The sequence below is a fragment of the Zootoca vivipara genome, chromosome Z2 (genome assembly GCF_965207765.1).
Source record: "Zootoca vivipara chromosome Z2, rZooViv2.hap1.1, whole genome shotgun sequence".
In the NCBI taxonomy this organism is placed as follows: domain Eukaryota; kingdom Metazoa; phylum Chordata; class Lepidosauria; order Squamata; family Lacertidae; genus Zootoca; species Zootoca vivipara.
Window position 1 is genome coordinate 26924304 of NC_142585.1, and position 11257 is coordinate 26935560.

Here is an 11257-nt window from a genome sequence, read left to right on the forward strand (position 1 = left end):
TACATTTTTGTAAGCAGTTTCCCCTAATGTAATGCATTGTTGTATGCTATTTGCACCCATATACGCATTCTTATGCACACTTTGCCTAGCAAATTTTTGTGCACATTGCTTGGAGGACTGCATTGCAAAATTCAAGGAAGTGAATGATGGCTATGTTTCAGTTTGCCTGTTGTTTCACGAAATTCAAATGAGATAATTTTGCATCGGCAAAGTAGAAAAAAATTCTCACCCATTGTTACTGGTCATCAAGAATGATGGGAGCTGTAGTCGAACAATAACTGGCAGGCAACAGAAACAGGTTCTGCACCTGCCCACTTTTGTCATACTACAACTCTACAGTAAGACTTGTCTTATATGAAACAGCTGTAAGAACAAACCAACACTGGCCCATCCAGCTCAGAATTGCATTGCCTGTTCTGGCAGCAGAGCTCTGGGGTCTTAGGCAGCCTGACATTGGGGATCCCTGGAGAAGGTGCAGGACCTGGGCATTCTGCATGCAGACATGTGTCAGCCATGGAGCCACAGACCCTCCCACTATTAAAAAGAAGAAGAAGCTAAAAATAGCTTCCCAAAAATGTAATCTGAAAAGTAATTTAATGTTCCAGAATGCAACTTAATGAAATTGTACACTGTCTCGCATTAAGAATAAGTTGAGGTGTATTAGGGCTAGGGTTTTCTAGATTTATAGTCCATTCCTGTACCTTGATGTTTTCAGTGGAGCTTCAGCTTGCTCCCAAGCAGTGGTGTAGTGGAGCAGAATGGCTTTTTTTTTCAGGAGGGGAAGCTCAACTCTGGCATTTTCACACCAGGAACAAAGTCGCCATCTGTTAGTGTGGTTTTTGCCTGTGCTGTAATCTTGTGGGACTGAAGGGCAAATCTGGCTTGGCACACAATCCCTTTGTTAGGGAGGCTAAATTCAGGTAAAGGAGCCCTGGACAGTTAAGTCCAGTCGGATTTGACTGTGGAGTGCAGCACTCATATCTGCTTTCAGGCCGAGAGAGCCAGCGTTTGTCCACAGACAGCCTTTCTGGGACACATGGTCAGCATGACTACACCACTTCTTGCACACAGAACACCATGATGAGTGCCAGAGGCCACGGAAATGCTGTTTACCCAAGTCTAAGATGCTGACCACCACACCACCATAGTGTCTCAGTATTGTGAATCAACACAGTTGCTCTCTCTTGTGGGTGTGGCTATATTGATGAGCTGAATGTTTTCACCACTGCTGTGAAACTCTTTACTTCTACACTGTGTCTTAACATCTGTGTTTAACATCCTATTGGTTCCTCTTACAATCTTGTCCTGGAAGGTGCTGAGTCAGTGCAATCGAAAATCAGTGTTTTTGGATGGAATAAGGAGGCTACAAGGGATCCCACTACCACAACTACACATCACCACAAACACTTTATCTGTAACAACAGTTCAGTGTACAGAATAATAAAAATTAAAGGAGGAAAAAATATAAATTAAAGCCTCTTAGCATTTTGAAAACCAGTTCTCTTCGGATGGTAGAAAAAGTGTCAGGAAGAAAAGAGGCAACTTATATTTAAATTATATTTCTGCTGGTATAGTTCTGGGCCTCGTGGGGGGACGGACGACAGCTGTTTTGAATCAGAGAGATAAGAACCAAAATTCAAGGTCCTCATGGTGACAAAGAACATAGCTTTAAACAAATATCTAAAGCTGGATTTCCTGCCATATAGAGCTGTCTGTGTGCTAAGATCTGCAAAGGAGGATGTGCAGGCAGTTCTGCCACCCTGCAAGGGTTTAGGGGCAATAGTGCATTGGGGGGGGGGAGACTTTTCTGTGGTGGTTTGCAGACTGTGGAATGCACTCCTCTCGGAGGTGCATCTGGGCTCATCACTGTATACATCTCAACATCACCTTTTCACACAAGTCTTTGGGTCTAGAGGGGGAGTTCAGAATAGCCCTCCCACTGCAGGGCTGTTCCTGTTTCTGACTGCTGTTGATTCAGGTTAATCTATGGTCTAGAAATGATTGAGTATCATATAGTTGTTGTACTGAGTTGTATAGGTAAAAAAGGTAAAGAATCCCTGGATGGTTAAGTCCAGTCATAGGCGACTACGGGGTTGCAGCACTCATCTAGCTTTCAGGCCAAGGGAGCTGGCATTTGTCCACAGACAGCTTTCCGGGTCATGTGGCCAACAGGACTAAACCGCTTCTGGTGCAACGGAACACTGTGAGGGAAGCCAGAGTGCACGGAAATGCCATTTACCTTCCCGCTGCGGCAGTACCTATTTATCTACTCGCACTGGTGTGCTTTCGAACGGCTTGGTTGGCAGGAGCTGGGACAGAGCAATGGGAGCTCACTCTATCTCAGGGATTCAAACCACCGACCTTCCAATCGGCAAGCCCAAAAGGCTTGGTGGTTTAGACCACAATGCCACCCGTGTCCCTACTGAGTTGTAGGTAGCCAACGCATTGACCACATGGTGAAGGGTGAGCAATAAATAAAATCCTAGAAGATATAAAGTAAGGAAAGGAAAGAGGTGTACATGTCGGCCAGGAGTCATATAGGACTTAGCATTTACTGTTTGGGGATAATATTGCTGTAGTCAAAGATCTCCAGAAAGGCATTGCATCTGTCTTGAATTCAGAAGCCAGGCAAAGCATCATTCACCTTGTCAGTTGCTAAGATTAAGATTATGCATTTTCCGCTATAGCATCTCCTGGAGTTGAAGCACTTTGCCTCAAACCTCAATTACCCATGTTCTCCACCCATGAAAAGTATTAATAATGTTCCATCTGCAAGCTTCCTAAATTCGAGGTGGCTTTGGTCATTATTAAAAGAAAACATTGCAAGATACAATGGCAAAGCATCTAGGTTAACCTTCCTTCTGAAATGCCTTTATTTTTTTGCCATCTTTCTTACTGGCAATGAATTACTCATTTACATCTGTTAACATCAACAGAATGCTAATCCATAGTAAACAGTCATTATTAGAGCCAAAAATCTCTTTGGATGTGCTGTTAATTAGCAAAACAGAAACCCACTCCATTCCTTGGAAGCCTGAGTGCCAAAGATTTTTTCATACATATGGTTCATTCCAAATGCATCTAATAAACCCTTACGTTTAGAGGAAGGTGTGGCAGCCAGTCATCAAGATTTGAACAGAATGCTGGACTTGAAACATTTCAAAGAGGCTACCTGTAAGATTAAGGGTCTGTAGCTTAATGCAAGGTTATAGGTTTGCATGCAGAATGTTTGTGGTCCACTCCCTGGCCTCTGCAGTTAAAAACTCTCTCAGGTGTCAAAGCCAGAAAGATCGCTGCTGCTTGAGTTCATTGAGCACCACTGCTGCTAGTCAGAATAGAGAATCTTGAATGAGGTGGAAAAGGTGGTCTGAGTATAACAGGCACACAGTATTTAAAGCTGCACAAAATATCCACTAATTTCAATATTCACTTTGAAACATTCCACAGCAGGAGAAATTTACACCCTCTTCTCCCCACCCCACCCCACCCCACCCCACAAAAATCAGAATGTTGACGCTATCCTGCAACCTTTTGTTTCCCTGGCTGCCGCCGCCGCCACTGCTGTTTCTGTGTTGTTATTCTTCTTAAGGCCTGGAAACGATGCCTTATGAGGAACGGCTTAGGGAGCTGGGTATGTTTAGCTTGGAGAAGAGAAGGTTAAGGGGTGATATGATAGCCATGTTCAAATATATAAAAGGATGTCATATAGAGGAGGGAGAAAGATTGTTTTCTGCTGCTCCAGAGAAGTGGACACGGAGCAATGGATTCAAACTACAAGAAAGAAGATTCCACCTAAACATTAGGAAGAACTTCCTGACAGTAAGAGCTGTTGGGCAGTAGAATTTGCTACCAAGGAGTGTGGTGGAGTCTCCTTCTTTGGAGGTCTTTAAGCAGAGGCTTGACAGGCATATGTCAAGAATGCTTTGATGGTGTTTCCTGCTTGGCAGGGGGTTGGACTGGATGGCCCTTGTGGTCTCTTCCATGATTCTATGATTCTTTGTCCACACTGTCCTGGTCTCACTTGTCCACACCACCATTGGCTATGGTGTCCTACATTGTTAGAATTGCCCTCCACCTTACAATTAATAACACATGTGGCATGTTCCACACCACAAAGTGTATCAGCCATATTAACTGATTTGTGAAGAACCGTGACATCACCGCGTCAGACTGCAGCTTTAAGAACTTTGACAGCAGTTGAAGGTGAATGTGTTGGCAAATGAGGGCAACACCAGTGAGGTCAAAGGAAGGGCGAGAGAGACTAGCTATTTAAAGAAACAGCACAGATGCAAAGCTATTTATTAGCACAAGCACATCAAATGTGACTCTTTTAATAATAAGTAAGTTTTAAAAAAAAAGTAGTTCCAGTTCAAGCCTAGAAATCAGCTCAGAGGATGGCCACTTTTCTTCCCCAGAGAAATATGATGGAGAGGGGCACTTTGAGTGTGAGAAGCAACACAGTCAATCAATGACACTGCTGGTACATGCACTGGGAGAGTTAAGCAAATTTAAAATTCAATACATGGCACGGTGTAATGAGCCCATAGGATTAAACACTGCAAATCCTCCTAATGAGTTGCTCATAGAGTTGCAGGAAGCTGCAAGGCAATTCTGGAAGTTAAATGAGGTGAGTAGGGACTGCCTTGTGTCCCTCACATGGCTCCAGCACACACACACACCCACCCTTCCCTACCTACACCTTCACTCTGGTAAGTTCTGGTTTAGCAACCTATCTATTTCTATAGAGGGGAAAAAGAGGGAAAACTAAGAATTGTGTGAATTGCAGGTTGTTTACGTTCATACTGAATATCTGGTACGTGCAGGCCCCAAGTTTTGACCCATTGCCAACCAGGTATCTAAAGAAGCGTGCATGCACACAAAAGCTCATACCAATGACAAACTTAGTTGGTCTCTAAGGTGCTGCTGGAAGGATTTTTTTTATTTTGTTTTGGCCAGGTGTAGAACCGTAAGAAATGGCATTAGGCTGGCTGCACATCCATCTTCCTCAAGCAATGACCACCCACTCAGCACCTTACATCATATATCACACCAGGTGTGCAGTGGTTAAAGACATGGCTGCAAAGGAACAATTGGGTGCCTTAAAATATGCTCTGTTGTTCCAAACTGGGGTTGGTTTGGGTACCTTTTAAAGTTGGAGGCTGGGATTGGTTTCACTTTGGAGTTCCCAATCAGAGGTCCTGAATGGAGCCAATCTGTGCCAAAAGCAGGCTTGAAGTCTGTGTAGATTAGAGCTTATTGTAGCACTCAAGCTGTGCTACAAAGGGACAAGCCTTCATCTGAAGTCACTGAGGTATCAGTTGATTAACAGCTGGGTGGTGCTTCCTACCTGTCAGAGGTCCACTAGCAGTGGAGAAGCTCAGAATCCAGCCCGCTAGTTAGATCTTGTTCCCCATTCCTAGTTTACTGGAAAGGAAAACACACACACCATCCTCAGTTTGCTGCAATAAAGAACTCAAAATCCTCCACCCACTGAAATTCTAAACTATTGTAGCAAAACAATCTAGTCGTGTTTTTCACCTTGTTCTTGATCAGGAACTAATTTATGCCTTTTTCTATACTTAGGCAACTGTTTACAGAAGTCGCAAGCTATAAGGTCAACTCTTTGCTTCCACATCAAGAGCTCTGGGGTGAAAGAAACACTGGAGCCTTAAAGAGCCATGGAAAGTGAGTGTGCCGAGTTCCAAAAGGAGTGAAGAGAGCAGAGGTACTTTAATATATGCATTAAAGCCACAGTGCTGGAACTGATCATAATATTAACCATCTTTGGAAGAACCCACTTCTGTGCCTCGGCGAGGAATCTTTGATTGTGAGCTTCTGTTATGAGTGATGAAACAAAACCCAATTCAGAGTGGAACAAAACTCCGACAACAACTGTCCATTATGGCCGATGTAAACTTGTTTTCTGTTTTAGTCTTCCACACAATCTTTTACTGTGAATAAGTTACTACATTTTCCTGATTAACCTTCCAGGACGTTAAAGAATAAGAAAGTGGTTCTCAGTTTTACAACAGAATCTTTAGAGAGGGGCTGTAGCTCAGTGACAGAGCATCTGCTTTGCATGCAGAAGGTCTGGTTCAATCCCCAGCATCTCCAGATAGGAGTACAAATGTGTCCTGTGTGAAACCCTGGCAAGTTGCTGCCAGTCAGTGCAGGCAATACTGAGTTATATGGACAAATGGTCTGACTTGGTGTAACGTGGTCTTCTTTGTTCCAGAGACAATAATACACACCATTTGGACATAAATGAGGTTGGCTGCCAGGCTTGTGTGACTTCATGAACAGAACTTTGTTCTCCTAAGACGTTGCTTCATGATCATAGGAACTTGCAGTCTGTTTCTTCAAAAGCATCTCTGACTAAAGCGTTTGTGCTGCTACAGAATTCCAATGAGGTCCAAATTCAGCGACACTCCTATCCCTGCCTTTTTGGCACCCAAGGAATATGAGACTTATGCCATCCTGAATGCCACACGGGGTGCTGAAGCCCAGCAGACAGAGGAGTCCCTTTCCTCTGCCATTGCACTGATTGTAGTGGTGGCTCTCATCTTCTCTTTGATAAGCATGTCTCTGGTCACCTACTGCTTTCACAAATGGAAGCTGAGGAGCAAAAGACTGCAGAAAGCCCATGAAGAGTATCAGAGAGACCACGAAGAAAGTGGGTTTCAAAGCACAACAAGACTTGTTTCTTAAAGGCAAAACAAAAAATGAACAGCAGCAACCCAAACTTATACATAATATTTCTGCATTACTGAGAATGTTGTGAGGGGTGGGGGAAGGACTTTCAGAAGATGACATGTGGATGCAGCAATTGAGTAGTAAATCTCATTCCTTTACCTAACATGTCCCAGTTGCCAGTGGTGGCTGGTGCCCTTTGGGGCTCATGGGATGCAAAGCAGAGAGGCCTTGACTGGGTAGAGCCAGAGTTAATGATAAACAAAGTCACCTATTTCTAGTTTTGCTCCCATCCTCCTCTATTGGGTTCTGCAAGGGCAAAACTGAAGCTGTGTGTATGCACAGTACCTTTAAAGCACATTTTCTGTCAAAGAATTATGGGCACTGCAGTTTCTTAAGGGTTTGTGGGAAATATAAATCTGTGAGGGATAAACTACAGTGACCAGAATCAGTTGAAAGAATGTGCTTTAATGATGTTTATCGCCTACACACCTGAGACTGAGGGAGAGGAAGCCTAGACTAAGGAGGGAGGCTGGTAGGGGCTGGTTGAGGTTGGTTGGACAAACAGTGCCCTATTCACCCTAATGGTACAGCTTCCACTGCTAGTTGTTAATGCTTAGAATTTTTCCTACCGCCTCACTCTTATGCTATATTTATGAAAACACACCACGAATGCATTGCTAAGTTTTGTTCTGTTTACTACCCTTTTCTATGGGCGGCAATATTCAAACTGGACTAAAAAGGAACAGTCCCAAAATTTGCCATAGGGTTACTCTGGAGGAGCTGGTTTGAGGATGGCAATCTTTTATTCATCCCAAATTTGCTACCAACATCAAAGAGCTCTAAAATCAGTTGCTGCAAAAGGTCAGATCCATCACTGAAGTCAGGTGTGGCACATCCCATTTTACCGCCTGAGGCAAAATGGAAAGTGCCACACTACCAGCACTACCCACTTCTGCTGGCACCACTTGCACACCTCTGCCACTGGTGAAGCGACAACTTCTTGTGCGCTGTGAAATCTTGTAAGATTTTGGTGAGATCTCGTTAGAAAGCAGTGCTGATGCTGGCACTGCTTCTCCAGCGGCGGCAGGACAAGTGCCCTTAGGGGTGCTGCCTCAGGGCTTCCCCCACCTGAGATTGCTGCTTCACCCTGCCTCATGGGTGCACCAGCTCTAACTGAATCACATGTGAATCTTCTGACTTCTCCACAGCTAAAGGTGCAATCCACCTTTCTGAAATTAGCAAAAGGTTTGCCTGATCAAGGATAGCACAAAGGCCTCTGATAAAATACTGTAGTTTCAAATGCAGAATTCCACTGATCTTAATGGGAATTCCGTTGAAAACAATGGAGGCAAACAGAAGAGGGGTGGAAATCCCATTGTAATTGTAAATGAAATGAAATGTGTGTTAGCACACTGATTTTTTCAGAGACACCCAATACAAGGAGTGACATAATTGTAACAAAGAGGATACTGCAACAAAATGTTGTGTTGTAGCTCACCTTCTGTTCAGGATTCCAGCTACTCCACTCCATTCTCATTCTCTCTCTCCTGCCAGCATTCTTTGACCACTAACCACTCTGTCCTCCTCCTCCTCCTCCTCCTCCTCCTTAATTGAGTTTATATACTACCCTATACCCACAGGTCTCTGTTTTGTTTTTTTGTGGTGTGAGGTAGACACACTGGCACCCAATCCCAACATTAAATACTGGATTTCTCCATCAATTTCTACAGGCAGCTTTCACATTTTACAATGACTTCTGAGAGGGAACCAGGAAATGTCCATTCTAGCCAATGAGTTGGCCCTGTCTGCATTTTTTAAAACCTCTATGTGCCTCTTCCTCCTTTTTCAGCCACTCCATTCTCCTTCTCATACAGTTTTCACCCTCCCTCCCCGCAAGTCAGACAGCATTCTATGGCTACTAGACAAGTTGGCATCCATCTGTCTCGGGAAGCATGGATGAGTGTACCTTTGGGGGCGAAGTCAAACTGTTGGAAGATTACACTGCCTGCTGTGACATGCTCAGTCCACATTGGGCTTTTAGTTGGGAGCAGGGAGAGGGTGCTACCCATCTCCCCCCATAGGTGTTGATTTTACTAAGGTTTTTTGGGGGGTATTTCTTGCAATTCCCCAACCTGCTAACATCTCCCTCTTAAGTAAAGATTTATAGCTACGTAAGGAGCAACTTCTTCCCTTGTTCTTTAAAAAATAGTATCTCCATATTGCAATAGAACCACATAACATTTAATGGAAAAGGAACACTTTTTTTAAAAAAACACCACACACACAAAAACAAATTGTTGTTAATTCTGCTTCCACATATTTTTGAAAACAAGCATTGGGACTTCTTTCACAAGGTGAGAAACCTATTTACAAACAAATGAATGCAGATACTCACCTAGGATTAAAGCTTCCAGGTCATGTGGCCAGCATGACAAAGCTGCTTCTGGCGAACCAGAGCAGCACACAGAAACGGAAACTAGGATTAGTGAATTGCTAAAGCCCTAAAGCAGGGGTTGGCAAGGTTTACCTTGCCTGGGCTGGTTCACTCCAGCGGAGAACCCTTCGTGGGCCAGATCATGCACGTGCCTGCGATTTCCAGCGCCTGCGTCTGTGCAGACACGATTTTTGGCGTCTGTGCAGACGTAATTTCCAGTCCCGCAAAAGCGAGTCCCCGTGCCGTGCCAGTTTAGCATAGTGTGTGGGGACTTGTCGAGCAGGCGACTTAATTTGGGGGCGGCTTGTGGGCTGGTTAAATGACCCCCGTGGGCCACTTGTGGCCCATGGGCCTTAGGTTGCCAACCCCTGCCCTAAAGCAAGCAAAGTACCCTCAGACAGCAAACTACAGTTTCAGACCTGACATGCATTTATTTCATTGGAATATTTTAAAGGCCAGTATTTTAAATCTTATGGCTGGGATCCAAAAGAACAGGCAACTATTCCACATGTTAAAAAGGACTTTGGGCTTCCACTTCAAATAGCCAATGTACGCAACAGAAAATTCTCCTCCCCCTGCAGAATGATTGATTTTATTCATAATCAAACCTATTTAAAACTCAGTATGATTAATCCACTAAGATTTATTTAACTAATTTGCAACCCTGATTTCAAACCTAAACCCACTTTACTCTTCCTTTAAGCCAAGCTTACAGTGGCATGCTTCTATTCCCATAGCTTACAACACTGACATAATGCAAAGACAGTGACTTGATGCGAGTAGCATACTCAAGAAATTCTTTCTAGCTGGAGTGTTGGATATAACATCAGAATGAGTATTTGACTTTGTTTTTGTTTTAGTAGGGTTTTAGTAGGTAGCATGTATATATAGATGTTCAACCATCCTGCTAAAGTATATATAGCTTGCTTGCAATTATCATTAGCTAGTGTAATGCATATTTTTCAATGAGCTGTAAAACTGTGAGAATGATCTAAGCCTTTCTTTGGGAGGCAAGAAAATGTGCCCATTGGGGGAGAAAAACCTGCAGAAGCAAACTAACAAAAAATATTCAAAACATAAAATGGTTATTAAGAATACTAAATGTGGATTTAAAAGGTAATTCTTAGGAAGCCTGTGTTTAATTGCTACAGAGATATTTTGAAAAATGTATTTCTGGATCATATACATGATTATAAGTGGGAACAGAAGAACATTATTTTATTACTAAATAAAACAAATATATAAGCAGTGATCACTTATGTCTTTAAGAAGGATACACTTTGAATGTCCCTAGTAGGGCACATTGGTGGCTCAAAACACATTAGAGGAAGTCAGGCTGATGACAATGGTACCAGTCAACAGGTGGCATACACTTGCCCACTGTGTTTATACAGGAAACTCCCAGATCTAATTCACAGGTACATAAGCAGGAGGGGAAAGCAGCTGAGTCCTGGCACTAGCCCATCACAGAGACATTAGGAGGGAGCAGGCAGTCCTGGCAAGGCCAAAGAACATATCTTGTGCTTAGGGAACTCATGTTTGGGCTGGGTCTCACTAGAAGTTCTGTGATAACAACCAATCTGACATGCAGCAGGGTACATAGTAGCAGACTGTCCAAGGCTCAATTTAGGAATATAGGAACCTGCTTTAACCCAGTTTAGATTATTTGTCAATGTAATATAGATGAGGAAACTGAATCACAGAACAATAGAATTATAGAGTTGGAAGGGGTCCTGAGGATCATCTAGTTCAACACCCTGTAATGCAGGAATAAGCATGTTGTGCCTTATGGGGATCAAACCTGCTGTGGCCCTCCAAATGTTGCTGGACTACAACACCTATCATCCATGAGCACTGGGCATGCGGGTGGCTGAGTTGGAGTCCAACACATCTGGAGAGCCACTGGTTCCCCAGCTTTCATTAAAAAATTTTTAAAGAAAAAGTAACCACAACTTTTCCTCCTGTGGTTTTACTCTTTTCTCTAATGCATCAGCTTCCTTTTCATATCTCTGTGCCCGTCAACCCACAATGATAAAAGAAAGTTGCCACACAGACAAAAAAATAAATGTTGGGTTGCTGCTTGTAATGAGAAATGGCATGAGCTTGAAGACGACCACTTTATTAACATAT